Raw genomic sequence first — 27,156 nt, 5'->3', positions numbered from 1 at the left:
CAGTTTTAATGTGGCTTTTTTTTTTTTTTGCTTTAAAATTTCCCACAATAAAGCTTTAAAAAGGATTTACCTCATGCTATAAACTAAACTACCTTTCTGATAGTTTTTTTTTTTTTCTCTGTGTTCATCATTGGTGTCCACAAGCTCATCCAACACAGACAGATCATCTTTCAGTCACCACAGTATTGTATTTGACTGACATACTGACCAGACCTCATGCCTCTTCCCCCCCGTCTCCCTGGCTACTGAGCATCTCTTGTCATTGGGCCTTGCTCTGTTGAACCAGTGGCTTGGTCGATGTGTCATGACTGGCAGTGGAGGGAAAATAAACAGCCCTGGATTATGATAATTGGTCGGTTAGCTTCAGCCCAGCTTCAGCCCAACTGCAGCAGCAAAGACATGGCCAATTAATCAAGTGTTCTGCTGAAACCTTTTATAACAAGCACAACAATAACTTCTTAGCACATGGAAATAATTTTCCTTGATTAAACACAGAAATAAATACAGCTCTACAGGTATGCTAACAAAACCAGTAAGGCTTTCATACACATTTCATCCCCCAAGACTGAAGTTTTACAGCTTAGCTGTTGGTAGCAGTTCAATTGCAGCTTGACTTTTTGTGATACTACATCTGCTATCTTGATGTTAAAGAATAAGAAATACAACAACAATATTTAAACAGCACAACTCCGCTATAATTAACACAACATCTAGTGTTATATAAACCACAATTCCTGTCCTGATTTGGTGGGACAAAGTTAATATTCATTGTTTATGGAACTTTATGTTTCATCTAAGTGTTTACTTTTGGGGCCAAGTTGTCAGTATTTGATCATATACAAATACTGACAAAATGAGCATTAAAATAATGCATATAGTACTATTAAGATACTAGCAATATGCCTACATTTATTTCGTGAACTGTTTCGGGGTTTTAGTGACTGGTTTTCACATTACGACATCCTCATGTAAAATGCCATTGATTCCTTGTTCTGAACTTAAATCTTTACATAAACATAATCAGATATGCATAACCAAATACAAAAAATATTACTAAGTAGATAAGTGAATGAATAAATAAGTAAATGCTAAGAAAATATATTCAACAAATCAAAAAATATATATAAAGCACAGTAAAAACAGAGGGGAAAAATATATATATATATTAACAGTTGTTTTCTATTCAACATGTAACCAAATTATGTGCATTTTTGAGAAACTGGTGACATTTAAAAAATGAATCACTTTTCATCAAAAAATAGCAAACAAATCCCAATTTATTTTCTTTTTTATTTTAACGTGTCCTTTTTAGCTGGATATAAATTAAATAGTAAGTGCTTAAGTGCTTAAGCAAAAAGTGGTTTGCAGCACCATTTACCTTTATCGTACCTGAACAGTGAGCTTTAAGGGTTTTTTTTTTCTTTGCCTTCCTCACAGTCCTCCCCACTGTGCATAATGGGAACATAAACTTGGATCTAAGACCAGCTTTGTTTGTTTCGGATTCAGTTCTTTTTAACTATTTAACTATTGCTTTCACTGCAGAAAGGTCCAAGTTTGAGGGGAGTGGCTGTCCTGTTTTAGCCATGTCTGGACTTATGAAAATGAATACTCATTTTCTATACTACAGTTGTATGTTTTCTTTTTTTTCCCGTTTAGAAAAATAGCTAATAATATTAGCCGTGCCATGGAAAATAAGATCAACTTAAAAAGGGAAGGCTTCACCCACATTTAACTTCCGTACTATTTTTAGGGGATCCTAAAAAATAGTTTGCGTTAACAATTTTGAATGAAATACATCTACTGGCTAGATTTTGGAAACCCAAAATTCAGTATCTTGAAAAGTTTGAATAGTAATTAGAAATTGTAACATCAAATTCATTTAAAGACGAACCAAAGGGAAATGTGTGGTAATAAAAGACACATTGGCAACAGGTTTAAGTGTAGCCTTGATAGAATCCTTAAGCAATATTGATCCAAGAATTTAGTTTACAAGATCTAAACATTTTCAACATTTATCAGTGAATTACCCGGCAGCATTTATAAGTATGTGCTGTTTTTGTAAATTTGTCAATGTTTGTAATAAAACAGCAGAACTAGAGTCAAGTGTCATGTTGTTTTGCCCAGATTTACATTTATCCATCCATCCATCTATTTTCTGTACACCTTTGTCACTAGTGAGGTCAGGTGGGGTGCTGGTGCCTATGTCCAGCTAACGTTTCGGGAGAGAGGCGGGGTCACTCTGGACAGGTCGCCAATATGTCACATCAGATTGACCTTATTGCAGTGTATGTAGTCACGAACATTTAACATTTTCTTCTAGATTTTTCTTTAATTCAAAATTTTGTAACAATTTAGTCCATAATAAAGATTTGTACAGAGCAAAAAAAAAAAAGTTGCTGGTTTAACTTGCATAACAAAAAGACAGTTTCTCGATCTCCACAAAGACAACATTTTATGGGAATGTAGACAATCTGCACACAACTCTTTGCCCAAACGATCAGCGTATTCTGATCGGTATTCTGATTGTTTCATCTATCTGCCTGGTAAATGTTTGTCTCTTTGTTATGTTACCCTCTTCTGTCTCACACACACACCTAGTCCACTTCCCTTTTTTTCTCTATTTTCAAATATCTCAATCAACCGCCTTCCTTCTGAGGCACAATTAAAAAGAAAAAAGCCACTGTGTCGCTAAACCACACTCAGACAGACCGGGGAACTGCTCTGAATAAGCTTCTCTCACTGACTCCATTTCTCTTCAAAATGACCTGGGCTGCTGGCGCTGGGCAAGTTTAGTGCGGACTTTGGGAGGAGACAGACTGTAATCTCAGCCATAATCCATTTTAATCAACAATAACACTCTACATCCAGTCCCAGGGCGAGGCCCAGAACCACGCCGAGCCCCAGATTTACATCTCTGTGAGGCAGCGCTGAAATATGGCTTTGATTTATTTAGGTTTTATTTGGCACAAATTGTCCGAGTTACAGATCACATGGTTCAGTCTTTTTCCCCCAGGCATCCATAGAAAGTCCTTTTCAGTTGCGCTTAATTGCAATAGAAGGATGATGTCACAGGAACATTTCTGTCATTAACGTCTACTTTAGGATTTAGTGGTACTCTGTTGAATTGAAAATAGTCTCAAATTTATTCTAATCTTATGTAAACTGGATAAATTTTATTTTGAGTTCTGTTTCATTTGGATAAAGGTGACCTATGTTTTATTAATTTTTACAGTACCCTTGTATAAAATTTTATAGAACAGCATTCACATAAAATTTTCTGACTTATTTGCAATTATTGAAGTAGTTATTGGTAGAAATCTGCTTTAGTCTTGGCTCGTGTCAGAGCAGCTTTTAACTACAGACTATGATCCAGCTAAACTGCTTTTCATTTGAGAGTTATCTACTGCAGGAAAGAGTTAACTGCTTATAACATTTTTACAGATCTTCTCATTAATAATTTAGAAATATTCCATTAAATTTGTTTAAAGTTTTTTTTCCCTTTTGAATTTCAATGAACAATACATGTAAATGGTTCATTATTTTGACTCTTCATTTACAAACACTTTATGCCCTCTCTTTTTCTAAATACTATGATTTAGTCAAAACACACTCTTAGTTTAGCCACTAGAGAGGCTCCACCAGTCAAATATTTTTTAGGACTTTCCAAATTGTTTTAGTATCTTTTGGTTTTTATCAAAACATATGTTATTGTGACTGAAGTCATTGTTGATACTTTGCAGCTACCCAAGATCACTCTCCTGAATTTCATAATCTGTTTGTTTTCTTTCATTTCTACCAGATGGAAGCAAAGAACGCCACTCATGTTACACTGAATAATTGGTTCAAAAGCCTGATGGCATAATATCTTATTAAGCTAAAAAAATGTATGTTTCTATTTTTCTTGTTCAGGTAATATATGTCCTGAGAATAAATGTTTTATTTTTTATTTTTTTTATTTTAATGTTGAAAAGTAGAGGGTTAAAGGAAAAATTCTTAAGATCGATTTGTGACAGAATTTATACATTAAATTAATTTACCAACTTGCCAATGCTATACAAACAAATCATCTGCCTTAAAATTTAAAAACGAGAATTGCTATTTATGTCAACTAAAATTTTCAAAATGTCTAATGCTTTTAATCAAATAATCCACTTGGAGCTAGGATTCTGATCAGAAAACTGATTTGACATTTGTCTATCTCATATTGATTCATATCATCAAAATAATACCACACCGGTTTGATTCCTATACAATGGAGAATATGTTTTAATGGGATAACATCTGAGCAAATCGATTACTGAGAAACATATTTTCAAAACAGCAAACATGAAACAAACTTTGCCAACTGGATTCATAGTCATCGTTCTCAGTGTGACTCGTTGGCTGTTGTTTCAAGCCAGGCGCAGCATGACTCTGTCAACAGTACACAGAGTTAATTACACTTTCTGGAGTTCTGTATTACACTCATTTCACACAAGTCTGCCTCTGACAAGTGGCCTCTTTGTCCACTAAGCTTTCCACAAGTGACAGGATGTGTTAATATCACTTGCTTCATTGAATTTGATAAGTCTTGCAACCGCCCCACAATCTGGTTGTGTGCGCGTGTTTGCGTGTGTCATCTCCCGGTGTCTAAACCTTGTAGGTAAGTGTGAATTGCACTCTTTGTCTTCTTATGATCCAAGTCATAAGACCAGGATCACGACTGCCAGTACTTTGCTGTTTACTTTGGAAACAGATCAAAGCATATGAGTAGGTGGAGATGGACAGCAAAGGGTAGGAGGGGATGTGGTTGAACATAGGATAGTAAAAGTGATACAGCATCTTAAGGTACACTGTGGCTTTGTCCCTAAACTGGAAGCTTTGGAAACTCTGTGCCTCTCTGAGGGACAGGATCAGTTTTCCTTGCCACCTCTGCCTTGTCATCAAAACAACATGCTACTCCTAATTCTGACAAGATCTGCGTGTGTCGCAACTCTTTGCAGTCCCTACTGAGCCGCAATTGAGTTTGTTTGCTTTTGCGTACATGGCTGGGGTCCTTGAAAACAGATCCACTGCACAGTCCATTAATGTGACAATATCAACAGGCTTCCATAAATCAATGAGACTGCTGTTCACATCCCACAAGTAAAACAGATTAAATAACATAACTGCAGCATGGTGTTGCAGGTGAAAGGTTCTTCTTTGCAACATAGGTGAAACTAATATAAGTTTTGATCTTAAGGACAACAAATAATAATAATAATAATAATAATAATAATAATAATAATAATAATAATAATAATAATAATAATAATAATAATAATAATAATAATAATAAACAAAAATATTCAGAAATCAAAGACCGGATCTTAAATAAACACTTAAGTTTGCTTTTGGGCTTTACAACTTACTTGGAAAAAAATCTATTAAAGTCAAAGTTGTCTACAGTGTTCAGTAAAAATAATCATTTAGAAACACAAATTCTTATTTTACCTTATTTATTTTCTGAAAATGTCATGGAGAGCCATTCTGGAGAACAAAAAGGTCCATAACTCTGGAAGACTATGGGTAATTTGGAGAAAATCTGTTAGTCTAAAAAGATGACACCAGCACTGAGGTTCACATTGTAGTTAAGCATGCAAACAAATTTACAAAAGACTAAAGAATAGATGTAATTTTGACGTAATAAAACGGAAAAGAACCAGTGTATGTGTATGCAGGCATTTATTAGAAATTTCCATTCCATTTTCAGTTTTCTTTTTACTTTTTAAACAATCATTTTTTATTTTTTCTGGCAGCAAATTCAAATTTATTGGACAGGTCAATTTGTCACTGTCAAAGTCCCAGCTCACGCAAAGCTTATTTAGAAAAAAGAAATTGTTTGATAGGCTCAGTGGAAGCAGGACCAGCTGAGGGAGGGATAGACACCGTAGGGGGTCTTTTAGCTCACAAGACGTATGTCCTGGGGCCCTCTCACATTCAGGTGTAAAACCCCTCAGCATGCACAGCAGGACTAACATTGCTTGGGACGTGCAGCGCCACAGTGTCTGCAGCAGCCGAAATAGAGTCAACCTCACACCAAGTCATGTGTAGAAATATTGTGAAAATTTAACAGATTTGCATCTCATCCATATTTTTTCCATAAAGTAATAAACGTGCAACTGAATTTTTAAGCTGCACGTTGCATTAAGTGCACGTAGTAGGTACTTACTACGTGCACTTAATGCACGTAGTAATTAAGTGCACGGGGTTCGACAATGCATAAATGACACAGTTCATGTGCCGGTATAATACGCCTTTTTCTATATATTGTCTTTATGTAGATTTCATTACAACTTTAAATCTGTGCAAAAATCCTTGAAATCACAAATTAAGCTTCAAATTTCCTGCCACGTAAAACTGTTTTCAACTGGGTGCAGGTGGTGCTCTCTCAAGCATAAAATACACCAGACGGTCAACAAAAGATTCCCTTCCAACTGTTTGTTGGCGTCTTCTTCCTGTTCAGCAGCATGGCGGATATAAAAACCACACACGCTCCTTTGGCTCTTTTAACTCTGTATTGGGAAGGGCTTCCTGGGGGTTAGATCTCTGCCTCTTTGTGGGATTTTCAGGTCAAATGAAACAGCTTGTTGCGGAAGCATTTCCCGCCACAGCTCTATCAGAATCACGTTAAAAACTGAATTTTCTCACATGAAAGTCAGGTTTATTAAAAAGTGTGGATACATTTGCAGATGATCTATACCCAAAGATTGCTAAGTAGGTAGGAAGTACACAAACACATAAAAGAAAGAAGCAAAAAGTCACATTAAGATTTCAAATTTTAAAACTACGTTTTTGTTCTCCAAGTAAGAATCTGAAATAAAAAACACATTTTTACTATGAATAAAAAGCACTTCTCTGATTCTCAGAGCAATTTTTCAGCAGCCTCATTAGTGTCATGGCTGATTTCCTCTAATATCTTGAGCCTTGGTCTCCTTGCGAGATCCGTGGAAGCGGATCTGTCGAGTAGAGTGACGACGATGGGAGCTGTTTGACACATGTGTACTCTTACAGTGAGAGGGCATGCATAATACATGCAGCCTTAACCAAACATCCACTGCCCCGGACTCTGCTGGGTTGTTATCTGGTGTACGACTCGGCTCTCTTCCTGAGTGGGACGCTGTATCACATTCCTGGACGCCTTGCTTCCCCTGCTGTTTGCATGTCGGTACTCACAAGCTGCAGGGAAAGGCACATACACATAAATAGCCAGCCACACTCTCAGGTTCTTTCTTGGCTGATTTGGGATCCAGATGTTTATTCTTGTCATCTGTACTCTGAATCTTATAAAAGAGAGAAATTATGTTGGATTCAAAGTAGAGAATGTTTTGTCTTTGGAATCATTCTGTGGTCTATTTTTAAATCTCACAGTATGCACTTATAGCTACATTTTCAACAGTGGCAGGCTAATATAAAGCTTTATCAAAATCCAATCTACTTCAAGTACTAAATGGACCAGTTTCAAGGATGCCGACCCCCGAAACTCAATTTGAACAGCTGATGGTCTGTCATCAAGACCTCTTGTAAAAGTAGCTAAAGCTCACACCAGTATTGTCTGCCAGGGGTTGAGAGTTTTTGAGGCTTCAGCTGAAAGGGAATCATACCCAAGGTGCTTTCTAAGGCCAATTTAACTGGCTTTTTACACTCCATGTGCATTATATGACCGCCTTGTGGTTTCAGCCAACTGTGGGCCTTGCCTGAAAATGAACCCCCCGACTGCGAGGAGCTGACTTATGTCTGTGTGTTTACATCTGTCATGAAAAGGCCAGACTCAGCACCATAACTGAGACTCCTTAGCCTGTGTAAAAGTTGGGATATTTCTCTCAAGTACAGAAGTACCTTCTGAACAGCTTTTGTCTGATAGTCAGAGCAAAAGAGAGTTATTGGATTTTTGAATATAAAAACCTTTCAGACAAAACAGACAAGAAATCTTGCCAAAAGAGGCAAGATTTTCCCCTGTTGCCATGCTAGCTTTAATGTGATCAGACAGATTTGGGGAAATGTTTTATGAAATAATTCTTGTTCTTTTCTTGTTTGTAATTGTAGTTCTTATCTTTGGGATTTGAAATTATATTTCAGCTGTTTATTTTAACATTTTTTACAAATATTGTTTTTTATCCAGCAATGCATATTACATTTTTCTGAAAAAAATCACAGCAAGATAAATGCAAAACAGAAATCATTAATTTTTTTTTTCATTAAATCAAACTTGTCTGCGTGAAGTCAAACATGGAATATATGAAAAGATTTGTGTGAAGTTTAAAATCCTTTAGAAACGCAACTGTAAGTGTAATTAATATGAAATGTATCATTAACCATTTGAAAATGTGCAATAAGTGGGGACATGAGGTAAGTTTTATTGTGCATTCCAAGAAAAATCCCCATCTTAGAATAAAAGTCCAACAAGTGTTTTCTGCTTTTTTCCCCACATCTGTCAAGAGTTTGTGCTTGTCCCACAGTGATCATACCATTTAAGCAAATGATGACACCAAATCTTTAAACCACCCTATTGTTAAAATTTCCCATTTGCACTATTATGTTTTAAATATGTGGGAGGTTTCTGCTGTCACATTCAGCCTTTGCTGTGGAGGAGGAAAAAGCATCAGTATTTTCACAACTCTGAGCAATGTGAAAGGATACAAAAAAGGGCTGTATTATAGACCATTTTGAGTCAATTTCACTGAGACTCTAAAGTCCTAAAATGATCACTTTAAGTAATCATGTAACAATTGTAAAAACTAATTCTGAACTATGTGAACCGCTGTTCCTCCTCACAAACAAAATACTTTGACGCTTCTTCTGAAGCCTGAAAGATAGATATCAAATTCAAAGTAAAATAAGTACAACATACTTTGGTACTTGAGCAACCAGCACAAACAATGATTCACTTTGGAGGTGTGGAAATATCTGCATTGAAACTCTAACCTCTAATGGGAAGATCCAAAACTCAATTGCTTGGCTAAAAATGATTAGCAATACAAGCCGATTTCACACTTGGTTTCTAAGGAATATAGGCATTCAAACTCTGTAGCCATACATTAAATAAAATAAACTATTGTACTTCACATGACAGATTAGATAGAAACTGCCATAGTGGAGATAACCAGTTTCATACTGCAGTTCTGTAGTATTTTATTTGTGCAGAGCTCAGTGAATTTTTTAGTTCGGTTTACAGAAACTTGAGTATAGATGGAACGCATCATCAGTTGTACCTCGTGATTGTGTCTTTTTCATACCTTGACAGTACAACTGTATTTGCAGTGATAGAGAAGTGTGTGAAAAATAACTTGTGTGAAGAACTACAAAACATGACAACAGCAGTCTTGGTTTAATGTACAATTCGCCCAGGGAAAGAGTGTCATGGATTTGATCCAGCTACGTGTAACACAGTAAGAGTTGCGGGATGTAAGTATAAGAAGTGCAGAGGTCGCGGAAGCTTCCTCTCTCATTTTCAGTTGATTTTGAGAGAAAATGCAGAGAGCAGGTTCAAGTTTTCGGCTGCTTATTTTTTATAGAGAGCCCAGGAAAAGCAGCCAGAAGTTAGAGCTGAAGCCAGGAGGATTTCTTCGGTGGCCCAGCCCAGGGGCCAAAGCAGTATCTGTCAAAAGCATAAACATAGGGGACCTCCAAACCCACAGGTTTCCACTCAGCCAATCACCACCCATCAAATATACCACCATCATTGCACCACTTGCATTCACTACTGTTCAAAAACCTTCTCTTTCCCTGCAACAGTTTATGGAAACCCACATTTTGGGCACATCACAAACCCAACGCACTGTATGTTATGATTTTATAGTCATTTACTAATTAAGCAGAACAGGAACTGTACAGTATTGGTCCTGAAATGCAGATGATTACTGGGAAAAAGAACTCTAGATAGACATGGCAAAACATTGTGTGTCAGTCAAGCAGTAAATTTTTACTCACTCTGAACAGTCATGCCAATGTATACTAACGAGTGGATGTAATGTACTTCCAGAAAACCTGTTTTGACTTTATGCAGTGATTTTTGCCCATTTCAATCATACCATAAATAACTAAATTAACAATCTCAAGCAGACAAGTATTTCCTGATTGTTTAATGGTCCTATTGAAGAAGGCAAAGCGGACATTAGACACTTACTATCACTTATACATCATAAATCAATGTGTGTGGGTGGGCACCCAGTAACCCGTTATTTCTCTTTTTTAGAAGTAGTACACTTTGTATTATTCAGAGGTGAACACTGGACTAGTTCAGACTCAATTTCAACACCAAAGAGTCTGTTTCTTGTAGCCACAACAACCGCGTCCACCCACGTCTTCCTCTATCACTTCCAGAGACAAACAAAGATATCTCAGCTGGACCAAGATCAAAACGAAGGAAAAAGTAGAACAGATTTCAGAGAGGCCCACTTCTCCCCTGTAGTTACTTTAGAAGAAAGACTTAGAAAAAGAGCTGCTAATATAAACCCTTAAAATCACACTTAAAAAGAGATTATTGGACTAGGTAAAAAGGAATTTGTTATGATGTCTCATTTTCATTATTGCAAATACAAAGGAATTTGGTAAATGAGTGTTCAGGTTGTGAATTCCCAAATAACTCTTTCCTACACAACCAACCCAACTACCATCAAGGGCATAGGTTCAAACAAATATTGTTCAGTAAAGACTTTATTGTAACTTCTACTTAATGAGGCTTTTTGCTGTAAATATCTACAATTTTGAAAGTAACCTTAAATCCAAGGCAATAAAGTATGAAAGAATGGGATCCTACAAAAATAAATGTTCTACATGAAGTCTTGTCCAAATAAAGGTATCCTGTGCCATATGTGCTGGAATGCAGAAGAATCCCTCATGTCAGTCATGTCATATGTTTGGGCATTTTGGACATCATTCCTCTCCTACCCTGGTGGCCTGATCATTCCTCAACAATGGACGAGGGCTGATTCCAAGACACACAAACGTAGGTGGTGGAATGTGTCTCAGGTTGTGGTGTTATTTCCTACAGAGCAGCCTAAGAGGTGTCACGTCATTTAATTACACAAAGCTTGCAACTCCAGTCTGTACTTAAACCCACGGCCTTCATCTGGTTCAGCGCAGTGACTTTTGCGAGAAAAAATATGAATATGATCTTTTGTTTGCACAACTTTAATTAGGTCTTAATTAATATTGTCATCTCAAGAGCAGGCGTCAAATCAGGCTGGCAAATTAAGACGACATTGTGTCAGTGAAAGGCGTTTCGATTTCAATACAAACTGAAAAGGGAGACAGCCGACAGAGAGGGAGAATTACTCCCATTATGTAAACACAATGAAATGAATCCTGTAGCCTCATGCATGCATATTGCTAACATGACAAGACAACATCTGTTTTTGCAGGGCCTCCACATTCAGCAGGCAGAGAAAATTATGTTTTATCAAGGAACTAATATTTCCTCCTAGTGGTGTTAAAAGATTGCTAAAGGTTTTGAATTGCACAAGTTGAACCTTTTACTTGTTGAAATTGCACGTTACCCCGGTGATGGCCTTGTCTTTGTCATTACAGAGTGCATTGAATGCTGAAACTATATACCACTGAAGGAAGTCAGTATGTTTGGTGGAGAAAATATACCCTTTTTTCATTCTTTTTCATAATCATCCTGCTCCAAACTGAACAGATAGGAAATGCACACGAGCGCAGCATAGCAGGGTGAGAAAGAGCAACTCCCATAAATGTCACATTTGTAAAGGACTCTTGTGCTAAACATTAGGACGATGGGGTCTTGCTGCCACCTCACATTCCCATTTCCAGACACACAAAACCAGAAGTATTCTCCAGGGCCGAGTGAACACCACATGAACGCCGCCTTTGTCCTCTGTGACTGTGGAACCATCTCCTGTGAACACTGCACTCCTTTCCTGCTAACACCAACGTGTCACCCAGGAGGTGTCAGGCCAAATGTGAGCGTAACAGTGATATCAGACAACTTATATGGTTTATATTTCCATGCATATTGTGTAAACATTTCTCTTTATTTGTGTCGCCTGGTTCTGTGTCGGACTACGTGCTGTATTGAAGGGTGGGAGTCAATACAAGGTTTGCTCCACTCTGAGCTCACTTTGGAAACGCAAGGTCGCATTGTATTTGAGAAGCAAGCATGAAATTTCTTTTACAGACACTCCCATTTACTAAATTTACAAACAGATGTAGGTGGCTCAGGTTTTTAATAGTTTGTTTTGCTTAGTGGAAAATTTTCTGTTTCTCCGTTTAATTAATTAATTCAGCCAAAAAGACAAAGTTTTCTGCATTTATTCAATAAATAACAAAAGTAAGATTTTTTCATATTTTATTACATTATTATTTTTAAGTTTTTGCTGTGCCAGTGTTGTTGCTGTTTATGCTTCTGTATGTCTCAGCAAGTGTGCTGATTTTTATCCTCTCAAAGGCATGAAACCTATTTTTATTCTATTGTTAAAAAAAGTTAAATTCCAAAAGTAAAAATTGAAAAAAATCTTTTTGCTTACAGATTACATGTTGCTTTCAACTGGTGCATCTGGTACTATCAAATGCATTATTTAGAAAAACGCTTTTTATTTAACATTAAAAAAATAAAAATAAAAATAATCCTCACTACTCTAAAATATATCCCTCTTGTAATGCTTTAGTTTGGGAATCTACGGAAACATGGAATTATTTTTTCGGGATGTATCTCAGTAACTAGATATAAATTACTACGAGCGAGTAACAGCTGAGACTCTACAGCTGGAGTTTATTGAAATCACAGGAAAATCATGTGAAAATATGGCCAGAGAGTATATTGGAACAATGTGGTTGGACACTAAGCTGACTTTAAAAAAAGTAGATTTTCACTCTTAAGGAACGTTCGCATCTTTGCGGTTTTGGATATTTAATATTTTAGAATACTGACCACAAGCATACCTCCAGAAATAGTTGAAAAACATTGAAGACCCAGAAGCGCTGACTATCATGGACTTTCCCCCTCAGACACTTGACCTCAGCTCTGCTGAATATTTATGAGGGCACATGAAAGCCAAGGATTTCTGACATCACAGGAAACTCTTTGGCACAATGAGAGATTATTCTGGGAAACATGATATATCATGTTTTCCTGAAACTTCTGGATTCTGCTGCAGTTTCAACATATAAAGTTCCCCATATATAAAAATGCCATCTTGGCAAATGCTTCTTTACAAGGCATTTATCACCATAATGTGACTCAACTTCATGTAAATGAAATTTACATGAAGTTTGAATTGGTTGAACTGTATTGAATAGGGGTCTCAGATTAGCTAGGCTAGATACTATAATGTACACTATAATGTTGGATAATGTAACTTCCACTTTAAAAGTTACATTAATTTTATACATAACATCCACACTAACCATGGCGTTTGTGGCTGTTGTGTTATGATGTGGGAAAAAAAAAAAAATCAACAGTCTTAAAACTTTTGCAATGGACTGCAAAAACCATACCAGGAATAATAATTATAAAATATCATCTTAAATTTTTAGTTGGAGTTTATTAATGTGGCTCCATGCTATCACCTATGTTTGGCAACCACACATATAGCTGGTGGGAACCACTTTTCCCAGAAGTCACATGACTTGTTTCCAGTCTGCTGCCAATGCCAAACCCAATGGCCAACCTGCACACAGTCTACAGAGTACATGCAGCTGGTTTTACTCCAAAACATTCTGGGAATGAATCCACCAGAGCTGGTGTGAAAGTGTCTGTGTGTATGCCTACCTGTCTGTGTGGTTTAGCCTGCGTAAATGTGTGTGTGCTCTTCATAATTAATACGTATGCACCATGCCGGTTGCCAGTGCCCACATCCAAATATTCAGCGAGCCTCACTGGAGTGCAGCTTTTGCATGGCACAAGCCAAAATATAAGCTTATCCCTCTATCCAGCCGCAGCCTTGTAGCTGGACTGGTGGGCAGGCGCACTAACCTCTTAAATAAAAACACAAAACCAGATACCTCAGCATACCTTGACCACAGTATTGCTGCCACACAATGTCCCACAGTGCTTTGGAAATAATTTTGATCTGCTTTACCATTTGGAGGAAGCATTTATTTAAACGAAATATATTGCTTGTAAAATTATTCATATCCCTTGAGTATTTTCTTATAGTTAAATCCACAAAGTTCATTTCATTTTGTTGGAATTTTATGTGAAGGACCAACATAATTGTGAAGATTGTTTTTACTAGTAAAATTCTGAAATATACTGTGAGAAATATACTTGAATTCAGCCCTCCTGAGTCAATACATTGTAGAAATTATTCTACAATTCAATTCTTTGTAGAAAATCTTTCTGCACCTCAATGTTAGTCTTTATATATACAAACACCAGATTTTCATATCTAGAAGTCGTTTGTGGGCTCTAGCAAGTTTTCACTGTTGCTCTCTATTTAACAACTTTCTTCTCTTTATGGAAGCTTCAACAAGCCATTATATATATATATATATATATATATATATATATATATGTGTACTGGGTTCATAGTACACAGAGGACACAAATATCAGTGAAGGATCACGTTACTTTGTACAACAATACCTAAATGGTTGGGTACAACAACCATTTTCAAGATGCAAAATATTCCCCTAACTTCTTTTGTGCTCATGTTTGTTTATTGGGAACGTTTTTGACTTTTGGACACAGTCTGCTATGACCAAATGTTTCCATTAGCACACATCAAGTCCTCCTAATGCACTAACACAATACACTGCTCACCTTTCCAGAGAGATCACCAAACACCTGACCTTCTCACAACATTCTGCAGGAGTTCAGATTGTAGGGATTTATGGGAGTGAGTCAGGGACTCTGGCAGGGCTGTGCCCCATCACTGACCTCCGAGGGGGTGTTCTGCACTCCCTTGTGTTTTGACAGTGTTGCTGTACGTATGGAACCCTGAAAAATTAGGTGTGCTTTTCTCCCAATTGTTCTGACCCTTGTAAATTGTGGCCTGGCTACCAATTGCCTTTTTCCTCTTGAAATATCCCACCCTTAAATGAATCTCTCAGGTACTGGGGCCTCTCAACGTGTGCCTTCAGTGGTCTACAGGAGCCCCAAGACTGGGTTCATTAGCTCTGCATTGATCGCTCGAGCCTTGAAAGCGTCTGGCGATGGCAGGGATAATATAACTCTATGAAATGGCAGCACAAGTCCCCAAAGACTAATTAAGGTAAAAACAAGTAGGTTTGTAAAGGTTTAATGTGTCTTGTATAGAGTGCACATTTGTCCGGTGTGAGTTATGAGAAGTCCTGTTTGACTAACAGTTTCTATTAGCCTACATATTATCAAAACACAAAGGTATTTTTATTGTATTGAGACAATTTTTTCCACTACAAATGAAAATAAGGACTCCCCGTTCCTCTGCAATGAACTTTAAAAGCATTTAAATGTATTGTGCAGCAGCGTTTGAAATGCTTTCTGAACATAAAGTTGCCAGGTAAATTTTGGGACTGTTTAATGCCTTGTCAGGCCTGTCCAAGCTAAGCTGCCAGTGGAAGCTGGTTTTTGTGTGATTGATGAAGCCTCCAATGTGTCGAGGCCCTCCCAGGTGAGCAGGCTCTCAGAAGTGTACTGTGTCAGAGTACTGTGAGATAACATTGGAGCTGTCCTCCCTGCCACCGTCCTGCTAGGAGCCTCATTCATCATGGGCACAGAATAGCTTTCACTTTAATCGTATGGCTCAAACATGATACAACTCTCCACCCAGTGGCGTCTGAATCCTTTAAAGGATGTACAGTAAAATATTTTTCATGTATCTTTAGTGGGGGGTTATTTTCAGTAAGGAAATTTCTTGAGAAGAGAGCAGAATCTTGCTTATATTTACAGAATTGGTTGTGCAACACACATCAAATTTGCATCACTAAATCTTTTTAAACTCATTTAATTAGTTTAGTTTAAACCATTTTTACCTTTTAAGTGGAGAAAATTATTTCCATCTATGCAAGACACACACAGAACAAACTGGGTTTAGCCTCATTATGTTTTGCTAATTGCTGTCAGTTTGTGGTTAATGATGTGCTTATGCCAAGAAATGAACTGGTGTGATTACATTGATGCCTGACAGTGCTGATGAGGGGTAATAATGGGCAACCCTACTGTACACTTTATTTAAAAACCATCTAATATTTCAACAGTTGCTTTTTAATTTCTGCTTTGCACCCAGCCCAATGTTCCTTCATTGAAATATTTTGTTCTCTATAAATAATGAAATGGCTGTTAATGTTATAATGTGGAATGAAATGATGACTTGCTGAAGCATTGAGTCATTAGTGCGCTTTGTCAGCACAAGTTGTGTGTTTTATATTCATATCATCTAATTTAGCCAGACTGGAAAAATGGCCACACACCTTGTCTTCTTTTTATTTTTTGGTGCTGCCCTGTGTGTGGAGAGCCTAGAAAACATCATACATGGCTTTTCTATACCTGCAAGATTTATATTCATGAATGTTGGAGACACCACAATGTTTCAAAGAGATTTATTTTTTAAAAGAGGTATACAACTTCATCAAAATCAATGAAGAAGCACGGTCTTTTTAAAAGTATTTGATCATGTAAGGTAACAGCTTTTGGTCAATATGAGTTACCAGTTTTACCTTTGAATATAGAGAAACAACAATAAATGTAAGTACATACCTGAACACATGGGTTCTAGTAAAACCCATGTCTTTTACTAGAACTCATGGGTTTCTGTGTGTTCTAGATACATAGAAACCCATGTTTCTATTAAAAACATGGGTTTCCTCCTTTTTTCCTTCTTTTTAAAAGATGCACTTTTTTCTGTTTAAAAATGTTAAACATAGGTTCCTTTAGGAGGGTTTTTCAGAAGTTTGTTTTTTCTGGAAATTCAATGAAAGACAGTTATTCTAAGCAAACTGTAAAGACAGGACAAGTTAGAATAATAAATATAAATTGGGTCTAAATCAACAGATACACATGGGGCTCACATGGAAATAAGGTGTGAATGAGGCAAATGTATCACTTTTTTTTGCTTGGAGTGGCAACACACGTACTAAAAAATCTGATGTTTTTCATAATTGTGTGGAAAAAAATTATCTGGACTATATATTGTTAATTGAAAAATGGGTGAAGTGTGTCATGCAGTTTGGGGTTCCATTTTCTGTTTGTTATTATTGTATTGCTCCACTAAACTGATATAGCAAAACAGCAAGACAATTGTTATTCATAATTATATATTATAAAGTATATGGTAGCATCTCCTACACTTGACAAAAAATATATATGTGCATACATAGTCTCGCTCTAAAAATATTTTAAAAATTTCTAATTGACTTCCTGTTTCACTGGGATATAAGCATAAAACCAGACAGTTCATTATTTTTAGCCACTCTTAAAAATCTAAAAGACAAGAAAACATGCTATTTAAAAACATGAATATTTGCCATCAAAACTTTCCCATATCTTAAATAGCAATAAAATGAAAAACTTTAAAAGAAGTGGGGCTGTGGAGAACTAGGCCTGATTTGATCTGAGATTTATCTTGTCATCACCCACAGTAAGCAGAACAGCAAGAAAAGAGAGAAAATCTCTAAAACACAATATAATTTGTGGCCCAAAACAACCAAATATGCACATTAAATAGCAAAAAATCCCAAAAACGTTTCTGTCCTACCATTAAAAATATTTAATGTGCACAGTTTGCTTAACATTAATTGAACTTTTACTCCAACAATTTGCTTTGGTCAGTAACAGAAACCCCCAAGGTCTTTCTATTACAAACACTTTAGGTGGGTCTGTCATGAATCAAAAGATCACAATAAAAACAATAAAGAGCAATTCAATCTTTAACGAGAACAATGGTTGAAAACGTAATATGTCTAAATCAATATGCATACAGTTCACCAACTAAAAACTCATATAAATGAACACAAAATATTTTTTTTTCCCAAGACCCTTTCAGTCCTCTAACCTAGCTCCAGCAGAAATGTTAGCTAAAGAAAAGAGAACAGGACAGAAACGATCAGTGACACTTCTCTGTAATTGTTGAGAATCATTACAAATGAAGCTTGTGAATGTTTCTGTCAGCAAAATGGATTGTACAAGTAGGTGAACTAATCATTTTAGTACTTGTGGTCTTATCTTACACACATTTATGTTAACATAGTATTTTTAACTGAATAGTGAACTTAAAAGTTGCCATTTTGATAAGATGATTATGTAATACTTTGAACATTTTAACTTTTTACAAACATAACAACATAATAATTGTGTTTCGTCCAAAGCTTCTTTTAGAAACCCCTCAGAAAGTTGCACATCAGCGCAGCCTTAAAGAGAACAAAGTAGACAGGGTTAAAGAAACAATTCAGTAGATTGGTTTTGATTTTATATATAAACCAGACGGCTCAAAGTTCGTGATTGATTTTGACAAGATCATTTAATGTCACATGGCCAGCATTATCTTCTATGAAAATATGAAGAGCCATGTGTATTGAATTTCCTCCACCAGTGACAGTACAGGGAGTGTTTTCCTGCTCTGTCAACTGAGAATGATTGTTTATTTTAATGGCAATGTATGGATGTTGCTTTTATTTCCAGATACTCATGGTCTTGGCCCAGAATGTTTGTTGTGTCTTGGAGTTTGTTTTTTATTTTTAACAAGAAGCATAGACTCTATTCATACTGAGTAGAAATCTACTTTACATTGGGCCAGTGGGATTAAAGAGGAACCTGTGCTGGTATAATTTGCAGAAGAATGACAAACAAAATCACCCAGGTTAAATAAAAACAAAGTGTCACCAATATGACGATTTCAAAACATTTGAAAATTAAGCTCAATTTAAATAAAATAAACTACTATAGTTTTGGGTTTCATATGCAGTTGAAACCCAATACAACATGCGTACTAAGTTCTGTGAATATAATTAACACTATGAAGGGTGTACGGTTTTTACTCATCTACTATTAAACTGAGACCTGATTTAAATTGACATACAATGAGCAGTAACATTATTTGGACTTTTATTTACCTGTGTTTCATATCATTATGGCCCAGTTTCTTGGATCTCTTTCATTCCTTCATCTAACTCATGTTCTCTCAAAATAGAAATAAAAATAAACAGGTCATTAAAGTCTCAAATGGACTATCAAATAACCAAATATTTAAACAAAACTTTTTAATTATAATTTTTTTAAATTAGATTTTAATCCGGGAAAATATTCATTTCCCATCATAATTCCAAAACTACAGGTGGGAGGTAGTTTATAATGTGTTCTTAGTCTTTATTACTGGGTCTTTATTATTTATTTGTACTTAATAATTAAATAAACTTGTTTTTGAATAATTAGGAAGTAATGATAATTATTAGAATTAAGCTAATGCCATTTAAAAATTTGCCCTGCAAACGAACAGCATTGTTAAATGGAACAAACAAATCACTGTGCTTTCTCTGCCTAAATTCTATATTATTTATTAAATTAGTCTGTCAGTTATGAAAAAATAACTCTGAGTGTGACTAAATTGATATATAGGAGTTTGCTTGTGTCTGTATGCAACAGCAGGGGCACATTTTAAAATCCCTCCTTAAACAAATACAGCATATGCAGTGGTTATTAGGCACCATCACAATCCCTGGTTATTTGGCAGACTGTTGCTAATGGAAGCATGGACTTGAGTGGACGTCACAAGCTCAAGGTTGAACAAAGAGCCCCTTTCTGCTGGCCAAAAGGTGCTGAAAGGCAGGGTGAGGGCGGCAGGCCTGCGTGGCGCACCACTATCATGCTGGGTGTTGTGCACCAAACCTCCCAGGCAAAGATGAAGCAAACTTCAGTAGGAGACCTCTACTTTTGGGATCAAATTAGCTGTTTGAAGATGCTAAAGGGAAGTGCATTTAATATTTTGCTGTCTTTGTAGTCAAAAATTATACACTGATCATTTGCAATTTCCAAACACAAGCAACAATGTGGGATACAGGTCGAAGGAGGCTATTTTTGTCATTCTTTATCCCTATAAACAAGTATAGAAAGCTTCATAGTTAATTGTTTTTCTGTGCCACAGCGTTTTCTGCAACATATACTTTAATAAAAACCACGTGTGCCCATATGTACCCTTGAAAATGAAAAAAATTTGTGTGACAGTATGTGTGACATAGAATGTAATTAAACCTTGTTCTTTTCTCTCTAGCTCCAAGGGGGTTATTCTCCAACTCGAACAGTTTAAACCACACACAGCATCATGGAAAATTTCAACAAGAGCTGTTTAAATTGTTTTAAAATGTAAAGAAAAAAGATAAACCGGAGAAAACATTCTATTTACATTAGAATCCCACACGTTTGTTAATTTTACTACGATTTTATAATAAATCATCACAAAGTACCATATAATTTAAGTTAAAGAAATATGTAATTATTTTTTTTACATCATATTAAGTTTTTTTTAAATAAAGAAATATCTGAAAAGCCAATTAAATGTATCAGTAGGCCTGATTTAAACCATTTTTAGTTGCTCTGGTTGGTTGTTTCATGTTGTTTTGCCTTTGGAAGATCAACCCTGAGACCAATCATGTTTTGCTTTTTGTAACATAATAACTTATTTAATCTTCCTTAGCCCAATTTGTCTTCCCATCAACTTTCATTAACTTCCCTGTTCCTGTTGAAAAAAGCATTATCACAGCATGAGCCTGCCACCACCATGTTTGACCACTGGGATGGTGCATAAAATTGATAGGTGGCAAACAGTATTTTGTTGCACTTACTAATTAAATTACTTACAGTGTGAATTGTTTACGCTGGAATTTACTTATAAGAGATAAATTGGGCAAAAATATGTATGCAAGCCATAATTTTCAGATGTGCATAACATTAATCTGAAGCTGTGAACAGGGAGCACAGAGTTTGCGGACCAAGGGAAAGCCTCAGAGCCATGCCCCATGGAGCCACTCAGGTTTCTCTTGCGTACAGTCTATTTGCCTCCTTGCGTTCACAAAGGAGATTTTATTTGAGTTCCCCCCTCCCTTCACATCTCGCCTTCTCTCACAAGCCTTCATAGTCAGATGGAGTCAGACCATATCAGTGCATATTAAAAACTGGATCTGTTTGCGAACATCTATTGGCAAGGAAAGGAAATGGAAATGGAAGATCAAATCACCAGATCCTGAGCTGCTGGAACTGTTCTGATATTGTTGAACACATAGACAAAGGTTTTTCCTTTTATTTCTTCATTGTTCAAAAGAAAGATCAAAAGTTGTTCATGCAGAAGCTCCACTTTATAGTTTGCTTTTGTGCAACATAACCCAACAAAAGACAGCAAGAAGTTGCAACCATTTTGTTTGTTACGATCAGTGGTATGTTAGCAATTACGTCATCCAATCTTAAAACATGTTCAATACAGAGGTCACTCAGAAATTTCCAGACGAGTAACAACGTCTAGTTCTTCTCATTACAGAAATGTGGTCACAACGTGGTCTGAGATTCATCTTTCTCATTGTGTCTGAATTACATCAGCCCAAAGGGTTGGATCTGTCACCAGCAATGAATACTGTAAAATGTTATGTTTCCTCCGTGCAGGGCCTTTACAACACAGGAGCATGGAGGCCACACACAGCTCTCAGAGATCCTGCGATGAGAGTAAATAAACCAGATGTGAGCCATCCCTGACACCATGTGTGGATATGTGTAGTGCAGACTGGTAGGAAAACAAAGTTTGGTCAAGCATGATCACCACCTCACCTTTTTCTGAGGCGGTGTGTGCTGGTTCACAAACCAAATGACTTCCTTGTGAGGTCATAATTGAGCCAGAACGAAATACAACCATATTTCCTAATCAAGGCAGGATGTTGTTTAAAAAAATCAAATGTAAACTAAACATAAAAATTTAGTGACCTTATTGATTTGACAAAATAATCCGAAGTGTGTGAAAACGAAAACCTTTCATATTTTTATATTTTTCTGTTTCACCACCACAAATATCTACCGGTACTTATTTTATTGGGCTTCTATGTGATAGACTAACACAAAATGATACATTGACATCTTCTTTTATTTTATTTTACAAATTAAGATTTGCAGTGTACATTTTCATTTACACCATCTGACTAATACACCTGAATAATGTTACTTTCAGATAAAAACGTCAATGCTATTTATATAATGAGAAAATACAGGTATCATTTATCTAATTTCAAACTGTCCCCTCAATATTTTAAGCAAAACCTTTGGTCCTCATTATTAACATCTTATTGGAGAGGTGAAGTCATATAAAAGCCAAATTAAGTAGAGAAAGTTTAAACTCTTTCATATTACACATATGAAAGCATATCAGGTCTCAGAGGTGTTAGACATCTATAAATCAGTGGGACAAGGACTGAATACTTTGTCCCACAAAGTTTTGTCCCAGGAGTGCAAGAAGGCACTCTCGATGGAGTGCATTTTTGGGGATTCACAATTATTGTTACCCAACCCAAGTTTAGTCTCAGATTATATCGGAGGGAGGAGTTGGACTCTAATGCAAGTGCCAATCAAGTTTGTTTATTTTCCAGAGAGGCCCTTTAACATGAAGCCCAGATTAGTGATTCTGCAGGTTCTCTGTAAATGTCACAAGGTGTCGCAGCACATTCACCTTACAGTGCTCCTGAGCAAAGCAAGCCACCGTCACCACGATTGAGAGTGACAGTGTTGCTGTTCCAACAGCTACACACTCCCAAAAATCCATAATCTGTACTCCTAAACAGGATTTGCCTCCAAATTACGCCATTGCATGTGGTCCTTCTGTTTGTTGTTGCCCATAGGCGTGCATAGACTTTAAATAAACACAGCTTTGATAAGCCAGGGGCCAGACGGTGACCTCTGCCCTGTAGCAGTTCCGATCTAAGTCCTGGGGACATGAGGCTCACCAGATGACATAAGCATGGCTCTTAAATTAGCTGAACTTTTCAACATTAGACAGTTTATAAACATTGTGAGTGGATAAGGGCGTGTAGGTAGGAAATTGTCTTTGTCCTGATTGCTGAAGAAGAGCAGAGGTCAAGAGGCACAAGACAAAAAAAACGGATTGGAATGTGTTACTTTACATCATAATTCATGAGTATTTACTGACAAGTGACACTCGAAAACAGGTGTTTTTTTACACTACATTGTTTACAGCATAGTTGTTTTTTCTGCTTTAGATTTTTATGTAGTAAGTGAACTTTTAATTTGATTTTTGAAGGTTTTATGTATATCCTTCCAATTTTTTTATCCTACACTCTACATACTCTTGATCGAAATTTAAAAAGCTTCCAATAATATCCAAAGGTAAATCCAGGAAAATAACTTTGTGTTATATAAATATTTCCCCCTGAAGAATAAGAGACTCTGGCTTATTTGAAGTGAATGAGGCCCATAGCTGCAACCAGCCAGTCGTAGTCTGAACCCTCTTTGTAGGCACTCAAGCGTCCACCAAACCACAAATTATCATTGGAGCAGCACTGACCTCCTGCACCATAACCAGGCCCACCCTAGTCTCTCCAAAAGCTTGGGATTTATGGCATATTTCCAAATAAACATGTCTGAGGCTTGTGGTAAAAAAACAGATCTGAGGGTGAGGCATGAATCTGAGAGGATCAGATATGACACGAGTGTGATTTATCATAAAGAAAAACCCTAAAAGATGAGACCATAAATAAATCAGGGTAGTTAATATCTCTACTTGAGCTTAAGTCTTGTTTATGGCCACTGCTTTTTCAGTTTTCCTACATCCAGCTGTCTCTCTGCTTTATTCTATGACTTTTTTCATGGCAAAATTACCTGTGTGGAAAGTAAACATTGCTTAGCTCTGTTTACTTTTGTTTCTGTATAATTTCTGGCTTGTACAGTAGTCACACTTATGAAGGTTTGGTTGCTGAGTGGAAAACTTCTCTTGAGCACTGTGTCATTTGTAACCATCTACCAGGGTGGGATTGCTCATTTTAATATTCCCTTGCCCAAAATTAAGAGCATGTCTACTTTTCTAAAAAACTAATAATAACAGAATGTCTGAAGGTCCTTTCATAAATTGTTGCTCATGTAGACTTTTGTCTGCATTTGTGGCTCATAAATTCTTCGCTACATTTCTTAAGATTTTGCTTAAGAAATGTTTATGAAAATTTTGTTGCCACTACGTATATAATATGAAGTTATTTGCTTTACTAAGCTTTGCAATTACCAGAGTAAAACAGACAGTTCTCTACAAAAGAAGTACAGGTTTTGCTGCTTGACACTGTTTAATATCCAATTAGTCCTAATCAGTCCCAATAAACCTGGAAGTTAGTCAAAGATTCTCAAGTTTCATGTATGAACAAGTGCTTTGCATCTTAAAGGGTGATGAAATATATTTTTGTCCTGTGTCCATAAAAGTTAAGTTTTTCTAAAAAAAAAAAAAAAAAAAATGCAAAAATTCATTTCAGAGGATCTCTGTCTCTTTTTCACAACCATAAATTTTATGCCTTATCTAATGCTGATGTGACAGGGATGCGTAAAATAAGCACGCTCTCAGTAAGAAGGAATTTAAAGGATGGGTGTATTTGATGATGAGAGACAAAGACGTCAGAGTAGATTGACCTTCAGCTAGTGATTCTTTTGAGAATCTTTTCTGTTCTAAGCTTTGTCCAGAGTCTGAGCCTGTTCAAACTGTCCTTCTTGCATGAGCAGAATAATTGTTGCATGAGAGTTCAGTTTCACTTGTATGCTGTAGGTAGGTGTTAGCCTGTAATTCTGTGCACTCTAGCCAACACTAAGATTCTGCTTTGGCATACTGTGTTGATGACATCAGTAATTTGTTACTCTGCAGACACTCTGTGATTTATGGGTTTTCCCAGGCAGCAGAAAGTGCCATTGGTGTTTCTTTTTTTATTGCACTTAAAACTTTTTTACTGTAAAATGCAAAGATTACAGCATAATACATGCTTGGAAATGAGCAGCAGGTTGAGCAAATATGCTGCGTTTTATTCTAATAAAGTAGCAGGGTTGTGAACAAATGTTTATATTATTTTACAGCTTGCCTTCGGGAGGGAAAGATTTCCATTAATAACCAGGGTGATGAATGTGAGCAATTACCTTTTATTGTATAAATGCTTCACCTCCTAAAGCTTCACACTTGGCTTGTTTTGATTTCCTTCTTATGTGAAAAAGTCTCCAGGTCAGTATCTCACACTGCAATTATAATTTTGCTAATTACATTTCACATAATCATGATAGACAGTAATTATTCGTAATTTTGGTCTTTGGACACAAATTTCTGATATGCATCTAACAGGTGTTTGGAAGCTCTTTTGTCTGTTCGACTTCATATCTTGGGTGCTGAGTGCTCTTGAGAGATCAACAAACAAACAAGAAGTTAATTGAAGAGGAAAGGTGGTCCTTTTATATCAAATGGGGCTTTTTAGAGCAAGTAATTATCCAAACTGTCACCTTGGGACCTCAAGCACTGATGGACAACCTGCTTGCCAGGCAATAAGGCAGTTTTTGTATATTTGCGCAGCGAGTGATTTGCAGAAAGACATCCTTGTAAAGGCCACCGGCATTACTCTCTGAGGGCACACTGAGTGCTGACACACGATGTCCGTCAACTCCAGCATTGCTGTCAGCACAGAATGCACCAATTCTTGCCAGCCAGGGTTCTCTTGCTATTTTCTCTTATTGTACAGTATTACCATGGAGACCAAGAAACAGTGCGCCAGAGAACAGACAAAGATTTCTTTTAGCTGACATAGATGCAAACCCAGTTTGATTGCCTTCAGGTTGAGTGCTGAAGGATCATCACCACCTGGGATGTAAACCAAATAAATGCTGTTAGTTGGCACGTGTGGATCCTGCTTGAGGATGTTTTAAAGTGGACCCTGATTATTTATGTGTTGGCATGTTCCCGGTGCCCTACAAGTTACAAACAAAAGAAAACAACCTCCAGGGGGAAACTTATATTAATACCATGCTATAAAAAAAATCTACATAACATTTTCCAGAGGGATTTTTGAAAACTACACCCTGTAAACAGAGGGTGTAGAACATAATGTGCTGATAGGGAGAATCAAACCTACAGTTGTCAGCGTTGGATTGATGAGAGTCTCGGGAGCATCGGTGTTGATGGTAGAGAGCTTTACGTCAGCTCTGAGGGCAGAAGGACAGCCTTTGCTGGGAGTCCCATCTCCATGGTCTGTCTGGGGGTAGTCGAAGGTGTTCATTAATCATAGTCCTAATTTGTTTTCTCACAGCTGTGCTGACACTGAATATTATTACAGTGTCAATGAAGAGGGAATCTCAGTGGCAGAAGCACTCATTGTTTCCCATACTTTAGAGTCACATAAGAATGTCTTGTTTTAACCTAGTTTGGCTGGTCGATTGCCAATATGGATTGGTCTGCTCTTGTTTTTAAAATGTAATCATCAGTATTAACATACCTTCCTAAATTTGCATTGAACTAATTGCACACACTGAGTAGGTATTTGAATCTTTACTTAGTTGGTATCATCGGTTTCTCTGTTTAGTATCATCACTTGAAATAAATTTAAGTGATTTTACACCTGAGACTGAGTCAATTTCATCGAAACGAGGGCTGGGAATTAAATGTTGAAAACTGTGGTTAAAATTAATCCAATCCATTCAATTTTTAGTCGTGTGAAAGTGTGGGAGCAGTTGGAAAATTAGACAATGATATTTTATGATGTAGCAATGTTTTTCCACCATAGCCTTATTTAAATTTAAAATATTTGAATCAATAAGTGAATATTTAGCTTTTTGCTTTTTTACAGAGGTCTCAGTGACATAACACCCACAGTATTTCCTGGACAACAGAATGCATAGAGTGGAATTTATCTCTTCTAGTCAAAAAGTTTCTATGAACCATAAAAGTTAACTAATTCCAGGTTTGGAAATTGTCACCCAGATTTCTCATTTTAGTGTGCAGTGCAGAGAACATAATTTATACATTATGTACATTATTTAATTGAAACCCAATTATGTTGGGGTTCAAAATAATTGGAAAGGTCATATTACATTGGTTCAAATATTAAAAGTTGTAAAAAATCCTTATTTATACTTTTTTTATACACTAAAGTATAAATATTGACTTTCTCTCAATGATTTGTCAATTAAATTTATTGGCAGTTTAGTTGACTAAAATGTAGTTCTCTTAGTTAATTAATTGTTCCTTGTTAGACAAAATCTAA

Source organism: Gambusia affinis, linkage group LG19, assembly GCF_019740435.1.
Source record: "Gambusia affinis linkage group LG19, SWU_Gaff_1.0, whole genome shotgun sequence".
NCBI lineage: Eukaryota > Metazoa > Chordata > Actinopteri > Cyprinodontiformes > Poeciliidae > Gambusia > Gambusia affinis.
Note: the sequence above shows the minus strand (reverse complement) of the source record.